Source organism: Eublepharis macularius, chromosome 4 (genome assembly GCF_028583425.1).
Source record: "Eublepharis macularius isolate TG4126 chromosome 4, MPM_Emac_v1.0, whole genome shotgun sequence".
NCBI lineage: Eukaryota > Metazoa > Chordata > Lepidosauria > Squamata > Eublepharidae > Eublepharis > Eublepharis macularius.
The window spans coordinates 133,094,197-133,108,097 of record NC_072793.1 but is presented as its reverse complement, the minus strand read 5'-3'; positions in this window follow the sequence as shown (position 1 = coordinate 133,108,097).

Below are 13,901 nucleotides of genomic sequence, written 5' to 3'. Positions count from 1 at the left end.
ACATAAGGGAATAAAACTCAGAACACAGAGGGACACATGATGCCTACCTTACTTTGCTAACTGGTACTTGTTACATTTTTTCCAGGCCAGGCTGAATTCAGGTACTGGAGCCAGGCTGAGAAAAAATTTGTTAATTTGCCATTTGAAAAAAGCAGAGCAAAAGGAAACCAGGCATTTAAAAACAGAGCCTCTTCCCCTTTAAAGAGGTTAAATCATTTCCCAAGGAAATGAAACCAGTCAGAGAAGTACCAGAATAATAGACAGATCGGAAGATTTCTGACTGCTCCCAAATGTAAAAAATAATTCTATTTGGATTCAAAGGACTAGCAATATTTACAACTGAGGGTGCTTTGGGTTAATTCTTGATTAATAGTTCAGACTGCACACTTCACAGTAAACTAAACTGGGTGGTTTTACAAGTTACTGTGTCTCATTTTTTTCAGTAGGAAATAATTATTTTCTTATATCATTCTACATAATTGTGTAACAGGATTGTAGCGGGATACAGTAGTGTAGTGCGTAGTGGGTGTGGAGAAATCAGCATTGGTAATGAGACAAGAAGCCAAGGTCTTGAGTCAATACAGGTAGATGCATTGTCTTGAGCTTCGTTATCAGTTGCAATTATCCACACTCTTTCCCCTCTGCATACCCCTCCGCATATCCAGTCACACCTGCTGTTGTCATTCACCAGCTATTGTTTGAAATCACTCCACTCTCCAAGATATAAGGACAGATGGACGCACATTCTAGCTGTATCTGAAGAAATGAGTTGTGATTCATGAAAGCTCATACCCTACCACAAACTTTGTTAGTCTTATAGGTGCTATTGGACGCTTCCTCTTTTCTACTGCTACAGATAGACTAACATGGCTACACATGTTGGTATTCAGATCATAAGCTTGTTTATTTGCATTCAGGGCCACCAGTCTCTAATAGGCCTGCCATCCCCCATGTGTGCTGAGGGAACCCCTGTCCCAACCTGCTACCCCCCACCCCACTCACCTGGCCAGTGGGGGAATAATAATAATAACAACAACAACATTTGGTTTATATACCGCCCTTCAGGACAACTTAACACCCACTCAGAGTGGTTTACAAAGTATGCTATTATTACCCCAACAACAATCACCCTGTGAGGCTGGTGGGGCTGAGAGAGCTCTGGAAGAGCTGTAACTGACCCAAGGTCACCCAGCTCGCTTCAAGTGGAGGAGTGGGGAATCCAGTTCTCCAGATTAGAGTCCCACTGCTCTTAACCATTACACCAAACTGTGCTCCCCCATCATGCCAGTGACCGAGGGCATGCTGAAGTTGAGCTCAGTGGAAATAGTCCATTTGGAGAAGATTTTTACTGAGCTCAAATTCAGCATGCCCCCCGGGCTCCTCTGTCATGCCAAAAAATGATGTCATTTTCTGGCATGATGGGGGAGTGCAGGAGTGCTTGCGTGCTTTGTTCAGACAAGGGACATAGACCTTTCAGCTGGTAGGCAGAAAAAATGCCTTTCAGGAAGGTTGGGGGAGGATTTTAAGGAGCAGATTATACCAGTCCCTTCCTCTTGTGATATAGTTTGCTTCAAAAGGTGACAAATGTTGATCTGTTCAGAAAGAGGCAATGCTATTCCTTCACTCTCCGTTGTTTTTGTGGTATCATAACAGAGTCAAATTTGATTGGCTGTTCCCAAGTCTGTTGCCAAGAAGATGTCTACTCCCCTACAGAAAAGATAAACATTTTGCTTGTGTTTTATTGGGAATCATTTGGCCTTCCCAAACTCCACCCTCAGCCTGAAAAACAAAAAAGTAAACATTTGGTTTGTAATTTACAACACATACATATCTTGAGGTCATTCATAACATCTAAAAAAATTAAAACATCTAAAATATAAACAATAGCTGATTCCGCAGACGTTGGATAATGCACTTCCAATCCTCTTTATAGATCATTTGGAACGGATTTTTTTGTGTGCGGAACAAAAAATCCACCTCAAACGACTGATAAAGTGCATTGAAAGTGCATTATCCAACATGTGCAGAATCAGCCAATATCAAAATTCATAGAAAAGGCAGCAAACAAAGGTCCACCTGACACTGAGAGATCTCTATCTTTTGGTGCTACACCTCTGAAGATGCCAGCCACAGCTGCTGGCGAAACGTCAGGAACTACAATGCCAAGACCATGGCTATACAGCCCAGAAAATACACAACAACCATCGCTCTCCGGCCATGAAAGCCTTCGACAATATAAAGGTCCACCTGTTAAGCCAAATAATTTCCTGAAGGATGCATTTTGAAATGTTTCCTGAAGGCCATGAGGCAGTGGTATAGCATGGGGGGGCAGGGGACAGCTGCCCCGGGTGCAATATTTAGAGGGGGTGCCATGTCCATGGCCCCCTGGGAGCGCCCCCCACTCACCTCCCCGCCCTTTTGCTGCAGCCGCCTGCACTGCCACTGCACTGCCACTGCCACAGCAAGCCGGGTGCCTTGGTGGCATAGCAGGTGGCCCCCCTCCCCGCTCGTCTTCTGACCCTCCTTGATCCCATGGTTCAGGCCGCTCACATACCCCATCCCTTACCTCTTCGCTGCAGCCACCCACGCCACTGCCATCAGATCAGCACCCAGCGGCAGCACAGGCAGCTGCGGCAAAGAGGTAAGGGACAGTGAGGTGAGCGGCCTGAACCATGGGAGCGCTCTGGGGTGGGGGCGCCCCTGTGGCCCACCTCCCCGCTCCTTCACCACAGCCGCCCACACTGCTGCCTCCAGCTCGGCACTCAGTGGTGGTGAGGGCAGCTGCAGCAAAGAGGTAAGGGGCAGCAAAGGAAGCCGCCCAAACCATGGGAGAGCTCTGGGGGGCGACATCATCGTGCAGCGCCCGGGCACTACCTCCTGCCCTGGGCGCAGCTAACCCATACTATGCCACTGCCAGGAGGGACCGTGTCAAGTGAACAAATTTAGTTTAAAAACTAAACACCATTTTTCATCAGCACTTGCCATTCAGTTGTTTAATCAGCCCAGCATAGGGGTGCTACTGCACACCAGGGACATACCCCCATGACAGGAGAGTCCCTGCTAAAGAGCTCTATTGTCCAACTTTTTTTTCTTTTTTGAAAGAAATTAAATGGGAAATTAAACTGACATCATAGTTGGTAACATCTCCTTTGGTCATAATCTAGGCTATGGAAGATTTTAGCATTCAGACTGAAAACATCTAAAGCCTTGTTCCAAACAACTCTGTGAAAAATATTTATATGTTTTACACACAGAAGAAAAGTACTAAAATTTTATGAAGCTAAAATGAAATAATGCTACAGCAATGCCATCTGTCAGGACAAATCGATATACGAGTGGCCATGTTTCATTTAAGATTAAAGATGGTCACTCAGATATCGATTTGTCCTGGCAGATGGCATTGGCTGGAGGAAGAAAGCCTCACAAATTTCACCACAAGAATGCAAAGGGAAACCATTGTTTAAAAATATGAAATTGAAAACCTTGATGATATTACCCTACAGATACATAAATATTATGAGTGCAATATTTCTTTTATAATTCATCAGTTGATACTTTTATTTGGGTACCAAAGAAAAGTCAAGACTGAGTAGAACTGGAACTCTGACAATCAATAAGACTTCATAAAATGCTCAGACAAGCCGAAGATTTCAGAATCAATTTTCTAAACTGCATTTCCTTCCTATGCCAAGATTATTTCTATATAGGAGAGAAATATCTGTACAATTATATTTACAATCATTTGCATACAGCAGAAGACATACTCTGGGAAAAATGGTCCACCACATGATTTTCACACTTGACACATCTTTTCCTTATATGGATGTTATTTACCCACACACCCTGGAATGTAAGCAAGAGGCTCAAATGTTGAGTAAAACTAGGGTCAATTTTACTAACAATTGATCTGTAGGAGAGATACATAATAGAAGGCAAGACCTTGGCTACTGGGGCTGGTTGGCAGAAGGTTGTTCCAAAACTTAGGCACTGTGCCAGAATCTACAGCCGGAAGATCTAGACCATAGAAGTATCAGGGGAATAGAATACACCTTAATATTTTTAGAAGTATATTCCTTACACGTCTGAGGGCATTCTACTTCCTGGAGTGCATCTATATTTGAGCCAATAGAAAATATATAACTTGAAGCAATAACTTGATACCATCACCACATTTACTGATGACACTGCTTGTAAAGCCTTTGGCTTATTCTGCAGATTTTTTTTGCACTAATTAAACTTAAAGTGGTAATTAGGAAAAGCTGCAGCTGAAAAATGGCAGTCTTTTATTGTTTATTCCCTAATTGCACGTGTAATGAGGCAAATTTTAAAATAGTGCACCTTGGCACTTAGGTTTTAATGATGCTTTTTCTATAGGTTGAGTGGTAATGCCCTCATTTTTAATACTGAGTACTGTTTTTCAGCTATAGCCTCTCAAAAATGCTGAAGAAAATATCTTAATTTGAGAAGTTCAAAGATAACTCATCTTACACAGCGAAAAGACTAATAGACCATGAATTGCCACCCAAGGCGGAATAAAAGAGGCAGAAGCAATTTTGGGGTACTAAAGGTCATTTATTTTGACAACAGCATGAATGTGAATAATAACGGCAAGGGTCTAACTAAGCGGTACAGGTCAGGCCCTGGGATCACTCATGGACCTCCGCCCTGACCTGTCTGGGCGAGCCCCACTGCCCCGAGGGCAAGCCATCCAAGGTATGGCTGGCACCCAGTCAGCCAGGCATATGGAACCTCCACCAAGCCTAATGATCCGCCTGCCGTCAAACAGGAGGGGCCGTCCTTGTACAGGAGGCCCCACGCCGCAGTCTGCCCTCTCTGCTGGCAGCCGTCAAACAATACCAGAGATCCTGACAGACCCCGCTTCCCCTTCAAATGGGGACGTGCCAAGGGTGCTCACCGTCCCGCTGATTTTTTCCAAACCCTATCCTGCCATTGCTAGGGCCAAGCCTCTGCTTATGCCGTTTCACCCCACAGGTGATCAACCACCAGCCTAAGCCCTTGGTGCTATCCAAACGAGCCCCCGGAGCTCCAAGCCCTTAACAAGGCCTGCTGGCAAAAGCTAAGCCCATTGGCAAAGCCAGAAGGAGAGGCAGACCCCCCCGGCCTGGCTACTGCCTCCCACGTGCCTTTCCCCCGGCGCTGTTGGAACTGGCAAAAAACCCGCAGCTGGGGCAGCAAAGCCGGCTACTGCCGCCACGCAGCCCTCCACCTCAGCGCCAATGCCCAAACGCCGCTGGAGGGAACGAAGCGGAGCCGCCTTAAATAACCTTGGCTCCGCCTCTCCCCACATACCCAGATGCCCAGGAAAGCCGGCTTTGCTCTTCTCCTCCTCCGCCGGCATGGCAAATCACAGCCCCCAGCTTCAAAGCAGCAAGCTGCAGCTGGGAGTGCCAAATTATCAAACATATTTATTTGGCCTTATTCAGGGCTTTTTTTCTGGGAAAAGAGGTGGTGGAACTCAGTAGGTTGCTCTCGGAGAAAATGGTCACATGGCTGGTGGCCCCGCCCCCTGATCTACAGACAGAGGGGAGTTTAGATTGCCCTCTGTCTGGAGATCAGGGGTCGGGGCCACCAGCTATGTGACCATTTTCAGGAGGTTCCAGAACTCTGTTCCACCGTGTTCCTGCTGAAAAAAAGCCCTGGCCTTATTAATAGAGTACATTATATTATATAATACCAGACAGTTGCAGCATGCTTCTGTGTATGTTTCTTAAAAAGTAAATCCTAATGTTCATCAGTAGGGCTTATTTCCAGGGAAGTGTGACTAGTAAAGATGTGCCTTCTAAAATTCCTGAACTGAAAGTATATACACAATACCCTATTTCAGGCCAATACCATGATTTCTGCAAAGGAAGTCTTCTTTACTTTGTGAAAATAAAAAATGGACCACAACAAGAAAGGATGGCAAATGCAAAGTTTTCAGTAGAAAAATAATTTTTTATTGTTAGTCACTGTAAGATTATGTGTATACACATACACACGTGCGCATTCATTTGAAATGTGGTATGGGAGGAGAGTTCTGTGGATACCATGGATAGCCAATAAGACAAATAAGTAGGTACTAGATCAAATCAAGCCTGAATACTCCCTAGAAGCCCTGCAACTTGATTACAGTGGTCTAGGCAATGGTCACCTCTAGGTTAGACTACTGTAACGCGCTCTACACTGGTCTTCTCTTGCACCTGATCTGGCGATTACAGCTGGTGCAGAATGCAGCAGCGTGGGTCATCACTGGAACACCAAGGTGTGCACACATAATGCTGGTATTGTGCCAGCTGCACTGGTTACTGGTGGAGTACCGAATCAGGTTCAATGCTTTGGTATTAACCTATAAAGCCCTATGCAGACTGGGACCGGCATATCTGCAGAACCACCTCTCCCCATATGAACCCCGGAGGACTCTTTGCTCCACTAGTAAACATCTGTTGAAGGTCCCTGGCCCTAGGGAGGCCCGCCTGGCATCGACCAGGGCCAGGGTTTTTTCAGTCCTGGCCCCAGCCTGGTGGAATGCTCTGTGTAATGAGACCAGGGCCCAGCAGGACTTGTTATCTTTCCGCTGGGCCTGTAAGACAGAGCTGTTCCACCAGGCATATGGTTGATGCTAGGCGAAGTCCCTCTATCTGGTTGAGTATGGGCTGTGCCCTCCCCACTGGTGACATCTTCATCTATTGAATACTTCCTAATGCTCTGGTGCTGACTAAAGGGTTGTGCCCTTTGCCTATGTATAGTGCATTTTACTGTGCCACTCTGTGTGTGTGTGTGTGTGTGTGTGTGTGTGTGTGTGTGTGTGTGGTCTTAAATGGTATGAACTATCTGATATAATTTTAACTTTGTGTGTAAATTGTGATCTGCCCTGAGCCTGCTGCCATGGGGAGGGCAGAATACAAGTCTAATAAATTAAATTAAATTAAATTAAATTAAATTAAATTAGAAGGTAAAATGAAAAAAACTGAGGCTATCGTATTTTGGACACATCATGAGAAGACAAGATTCTCTGGAAAAGTCAATAATGCTAGGAAAAGTAGACAGCAGTAGGTGAAGAGGAAGACCTAAAACGAGATGGATTGACTCAATAAAAGAAGCAACATCCTCCAGTTTGCAGGCTCTGAGCAAGTCTGTTAATGATAGGCCATTCTGGAGGTCTTTCCTTCATAGGGTCACTCACCATAGGTCAGAGATGACTTGACAGCCCATAACAACAACACATATATAAAAAAGATGCGGACAGAATTTTTTAAAAAATCCTCGTGGTCAGCACCATTTTCTCTCAATGGGAATTAGTGGAGAGAAGTGTGCTTGTGCTGACATGTACCTGCTTTGGGGGACCTGTAAAATCAAACCCATTTGTCATGCTGTTTGAAACTTAGGGGTTCTTTATATTAGAGGGAGGAGTATGTTCTGTGCAAATTCAATGCCATTATCTTTAAAAACAGCTACCCCAGATCCTTGAATTGGTTCTCCATTGAAAATAATGGTCCTGAAAATCTGGACCCACCCCAACACAAATTTGAAACCAGAACCAGTAATGTTCTACTAGAAAACCAGCAACCAAAGTAAAATCTCCCCCTCTCCCAGATCCCAGACCTGAGAAAAATAATTGATTTTTTATTGGTGCACATCCCTAGTGCATAGGACACATGGGCTTGGATCCTGTGAATGTGTTTCAGCCAGGCTAGATTGTTTCTGCCAAGGAGCATGCTTACTTCTCCAATAAAACTTTGTTTGCACAAGGGCCCATTAAAAACCACTGATCTTGGGGAAATGGAAATTTTACAGAAGAGAAAGTGCACTCCATGGCACAGAATATCTTGTGCATGGAAATCATTCATTTGATCCAAATTCTGGATCTTAGAACTCTTTAAATTCAAAGGGGGATCACCCAATTTTCTTCCCTTTTTCTAGATAAACCATTTCTTGGTTTCTTATACCACCAAATTTAGAACATAACTTTTGCTTTATTTTCCAGTCGGACAAAATAATAAAGATAAGACAAGACAAAATAATAAAGCAAAAAATAAAGACAGGCAGTGATCTTGAATCATATTTCACTTTTTCACTTTTTATTTTGTCCTATCACTAAAAAAGAGACATCTGATCTATATAGTTGCATAGATAACCTTGAAATGCTGCTGACACAGAGATTCTTGTTTTAAGTCTGCAGGTAGGGTACAGCAATAGATCTTACCGGTATGAGGTATCACCAGTTCACCTCAATCAGCAGTTTGTAAACTCCTACACTTTTTGTTCTGCAATATGGCATTTTCTTAGGATACACTGTGTTTATACTTCAGAAGTCTAAGGCCTCAAAGGACCACAGTCAGGTGCTATATGGAGATGGGAAAACAAAAAAGTCATGGGGCACAGGCAAAAAGTGAAAGAGGTGAGACATAATATATTAAAAGATGGGCCATATTAAAGACAGGGAAAATCAGAGAGAGAGATTAGAAACAACAAATTGTACACATTGATACATGGAAGAATATTAAGGGACTTTGGAAAACAAAATATATTGGGAGTATTTGTTTAACAAAATTGTACCTAAATGATGCAAAGAATTAACTAAAACTGAAAAGGAAAAGGAAAGGATTCTATCTAAGGCCATTTCCACACAGCTTACCTTATTCTGCAAAATAGCGAAATCTCGCAAGAAGATGCTGTTATCGTGTCTTCTTGCACAATAACAGCATCTTCTTGCGAGATTTCGTGCGAGATTTCACTATTTTTCTGAATAAGGTAAGCCGTGTGGAAACAGCCTAAGTCTAAAGGCCTCTTAAGCATCATCATCAGGAGACCTTACACAGGTGAACTAATTAGTGAATATGGGTTGAAAGACTATACAACACAAGGTGCCACTATGTTCAGCCATCAGTAAAGGGGAGTACTTGGCCCAATACAGAAGGCATCACATTTTATGAATGGTATCAACAAACTGGAAAGTGCTTAAAGGAAATAATGAAGATGAGAGAGGTTTGGCATGGCATGACAAGCAAAGGAAGCATGAAGCAGACATGCTGGGAGGGTTGTTTATTTGGTTGCCTGTTTGTTTGATGTCAAGTTGCAGCCAACATATGGCAACCTAATAGGATTTTCAAGGCAAGAGAAGCTCAAAGGTGGTTTGCTATTGACTGCCTTGTGTAGCAACCCTGAACTTACTTGGTGGTGTCCCATCCAAGAACTAACCAGGGCTGACCTTGCTTAGTTTTCAAGATCTGTTGAGATCAGGCTAGCCTGGGCTATCCAGGTCAGGGCATGGTGGGTTCACAGGAATGTAAAGGGTTATCTCTGGGAGAAGGAAAAAATCTGAGCCAAATAAGAGTGTGAATGATTTTATGAAAGACATTGCATCCTGTGAACTGCATCCCCTCTCTTTTCAGGGAGCATTCAAGTGGTCCTGAAAGGAGCCAAAAATGTTTTCACACATGTGGCATTTATGTAACCATTCTCCCCCATATCAATGCCATCCCTTTCAAAAAAGAAAAAGTGGTTCTCAAATCCTGGTCTGGTAGCAATGGCAGCAACCTTATCCCTTTGAGTATAGATCAAGATGGGTAGCCGTGTTAGTCTTTCTGTAACAGTGGAAAAGAGCAAGAGTCCAGCAACACCTATAAAACTAACAAAATTAGTGGTAGGGTAGGAACTTTCATGAGCCACAGCTCAGTTCTTCAGATCCCTTTGGGTGGCGGCATTATGTGAACAAATGGCCCCTTTCTAGTTCTGATCAGCCTCTTCTTCTTCTTCTTTTCTTTTTCTTTTAAGGGATTCCCTTACCTCCTTGCATTTACCATGTGCTGAATTTCCATGCTGCACCAACGACATAGTGTGAAGCTAGTGAAACTCACAGCATGGTGATTACTGTATATATTTGTATTGCATAATGCTGCTGGAGAGGGAGGAGAAGGAGTTGTAGGGCTGTTGTTTTTATTGATTTGAGAAGTTTTCCATAACATCTAGTAGCTGATCCGAGATGGGCCTTGCATCACCCCAGTTTATTTTTATGCACCTGTGACAACTCGTTCTATTTTCTACTGCTACAATCTGCCAAAGTATTTCAGGGGCATTTGATGACTCCACAGAACTGACAATAACTTGGCATTTCCAAAATGAATTGAACCTAAACTTATGCAGCTCTTTCATTCCATGGCAGTAGCACAATTCTTATGACTAGCAAAACCTCGTGAGTGGGGAGTCGGGACACTTGAAGTACATCACATTAATCACGAAGACATTAAAGGATAATTGGTTTAAAATATGGCGCCAGCCTACAATGAAGTCAAACAAAGCACCTTTCCCCCCCTCTCTTCGTACAGCTCAGTCCCATTTTTCTTTTCCCTCATTTATTTAAAAATGACAAAAATAATCTGGCATTTAAAAAATCCTCCTCAAATGTTTCCCAGAATCCAAGAAATAAAAGCCTAAAGAACAAGATTGCTGGTGGCCCTTTTCACAGAGTAGGAGTTTGTTAATGGCTCCTACTGCCACCACCAAACGTTAAGGTATACTTTATAGCATGCTAGAAAATCTCTCCAGTTTTTGCTGGGAAATCAAAGTAGAGTTATGTACATAAGTTTCTTAAGAATATTTAAAGTAAATTTATTCACAGTTTTAAATCAACTTTTTAGTTCCTCTCCTGGGGAAAAAAACCCTCACTTTTTTAGTTTTGGGTGAGATTTAGCTTTTATGGAATATATTAACACAAAATAGTAATGTAAAAATTTGGCCTGGTAAGGAAATGCTATCTTATTATTACCAACCAAGGACTTATTCACTTATTTATCCTGTTCTCCTTCCCCACCTCACTTTCTGTCCCATCTGTTCTAAGTATCACAGAAATTATATACATTTTCTACCCAGGATTATACTCAATTTGCTTTCCAAAATGCTTAATTCTCTGTCACTAGATAGCATAATTTTCCCAATCCAAGTTTAATTACAGCCAGCCGGTGCACCCCATGTCAGAACAGATATGTGTTCAGTGGACATCATAACTTAATGAAAAAAGTGTAAGTTTTTTGTGAACATAAGAAAAAGCAGAATGTATTTTAAACTCATGAGGATACATTTTCCATCTGTTCTGTAGATTAAATATAGGACATAAAGTGCCATTCTTCCCAATCTGAGGTAAATAACAGAGATCCTCCTTTGACTTTCGTTTATTATTTATTTATTTAATTATATTTATAGTCCACTTTCCCCGCAAAAAGTCTCAAAGCAGATCACATCAATAAATATAGTATAAAAGATAAAAACAGGTAGCATAACAATAAAATGTACAAGAATACAATCAAAACACAGCAGTGCACATATTGCATAGATCCCACAACATCAAAAGATCCCATAGAATGGGATGGCCAGTTGCCAGATGTATTGCAGACCAGAGGGGTAGCGCCCCCCTCCCATGGCAGGAGGCCAATTGGGTGGCCCATAAAATGTAATATGTCTTAAAAATGGAATATTACCCAAGAGCCAGTTTAGTGTAGTGGTTAAGAGCGCGGGACTCTAATCTGGAGAGCCAGGTTTGATTCCCCACGCCTCCACTTAAAGCCAGCTGGGTGACCTTGGGCTAGTCACGGCTCTCTGGAGCTCTCTCAGCCCTACACACCTCACAGGGTGTTTTGTTGTGGGGATAATAATGGCATACTTTGTAAACTTGTCTGAGTGGCCATTATGTTTTCCTGAAGAGCAGTATATAAATCGAACATTGTTGTTGTTGTTATAATAAAATGTTACACAAAAGCAGAGCAACCAAGAGCCCCTGACAAAGATTCCACTTACCCATACTGTGGAGATGCTTCTGGAGCTCTTCATGGTCAGCCTTGGTTATCACCATCCTGAATAATTTGGTGTCACCTGCAAATGTGGTCACTACACCGCTCACCCCCAGTTCTGTGATGTCACAGCTGCCATTTTATCTGCTCTCTTGTGCACTCAAGCAAGAATGGTATTTAAACACTCAGACTAACATTGGTATGAACAAAACAGAACACGGGAGTGAGAGACGGATGGCAAAGGAGGACTATGAGTGGAGTCAAAAGGACAGAGGGAGCAGAGGGTTGTTAGAAAAGAAAGCATGTTATAGGTGTCTGCATGCCAGTGGTAGAAGTATCCAAGCCAAAATGAGAGAGCTGGAGTGCTGGGTGCTAAAAGACAATTTAGATATAGCGGTGTCTCAGAAAACATGGCGGAATGGGGAAAATCTATGGCATGTGGTCATCCCTGAATATAAGCTCTAGAGGCAAACAGGAAGTGTTGGGGGAGGGGTTGAGTTGTATATAGGGTTGCCAGGTGCCTGCTCATGGCAGGCAAACTCCCGGTGATTTTCCCCCTTGCCCACTGATCAGTGGTGATTGGCAGGAGGAGGCAAACCACCCAGTGATCAGCCACCACCAGCAGACAGCCAGGCAAATACAAAGGGGAAAGCAGGGGCACCTCCTGAACCAAACTAGAAACCACCAAGGGAAAACCCTTCCGGAAGGAATCAACTGATCTATGAACAAGCACAAACAATATACAATTTTTAACAATATTTTAAAATTTTTATAATTATATATTATTAAAGTGCCAAGTGCTCCAAGTGTTGTGAATAAATAACCATTCTAATAAATACAATAATAATTACAGTCATAAATACAAAAATAATTAATCCACAGTCCTTCCAGTCTACAAACATATCCACAATAGGTACAATTTATAACGTAATCCAACTAGTGAGGAAGAAGTTCAACAGGTAAATAGAACAAAAAACCAGTCCAATCATACAGTGTTGTAATTTTGCTATCACTTGTTGTTTCTTCTAGGTATATATTGACAACTAAGGATGTCCAGTGATGTGGACTCGGAACAAGAAGGTCCCACTGGTCCAAAAGCTACAGAACCGAGCCTACAGGCTTTGCCAGCTTCTAGAATTCTGTTTTGTCCAACACTTCTCCACAGGCTCATAACAATATAATAGACATCCAAATACTCATATGGTCTATTCTTTCATTATCACCTAGTTGGTGCAACAATCCGACGGGCTAGAGCCGTGACACAGGGTACGGAGGAGAAGTGATCTTGGGCACAGGGCACAGAGGCAGGGCACAGAGGGGAAGTGATCTTGTACATGGTTCTGAGCAGGTCTCATGTAGAGATGTAGATAATGTTGGGGCAATTAGAAACTGTGACAACAATGCTATTAAGTTCAGCATTCATGTCAATGGAAAGTTACAAAAAACTATTATAGATATAGGATGCAGCTATCTTGGGGTGGATTCTGCAGACCTGTTAGTGCGGTTGATCATTCTGCAGTTAGTGCAGTTGATTCTGCAGACTTGTTAGTGCAGTTGATCATTGTCATAGTCTCCAGTTTATCATAGATAAATATACTAGTTCAAGGATGGCATGCTGGCTGTAGCCTTTATGGACCTCAGAGCTGCCTTTGACTCAGTGCGTAGGCAGAAGTTATGGGATAAGCTGAAGAAATCATCTATTGACAAGCATCTTTCATTTTTGATTCAACAACTATATGATTGGCCTATGGCTCAAGTAAGACATGGTCCATCTGATGAACTGACCAGAGCTACAGCACTGAATAAAGGAATGAAGCAAGGATGTATATTTGCTCCATTGCTTTTTAATTTGTACATTAATTATTTAAGCTCCTATATTTCCAAAGATGAATTCCATTTGCCTATCTGGCTCCTGTTAAATTGCTGTTTCTTCTGTACGCGGCCACAAGATCTCCTTTCAAGATCTGTGGTAGACTTGAGTAAACTTATAAATTCCTTCTCGAAGTATTGCTCTAAAGAGGGCCTAACTAGCAATGTTTCTAAGTCAAAGGTTCTTCTTTTTAGCAAAAAGCAACGGACAAAGAAGTATAAGTAGACAGTTGCAGAGCAGTCAGTGGA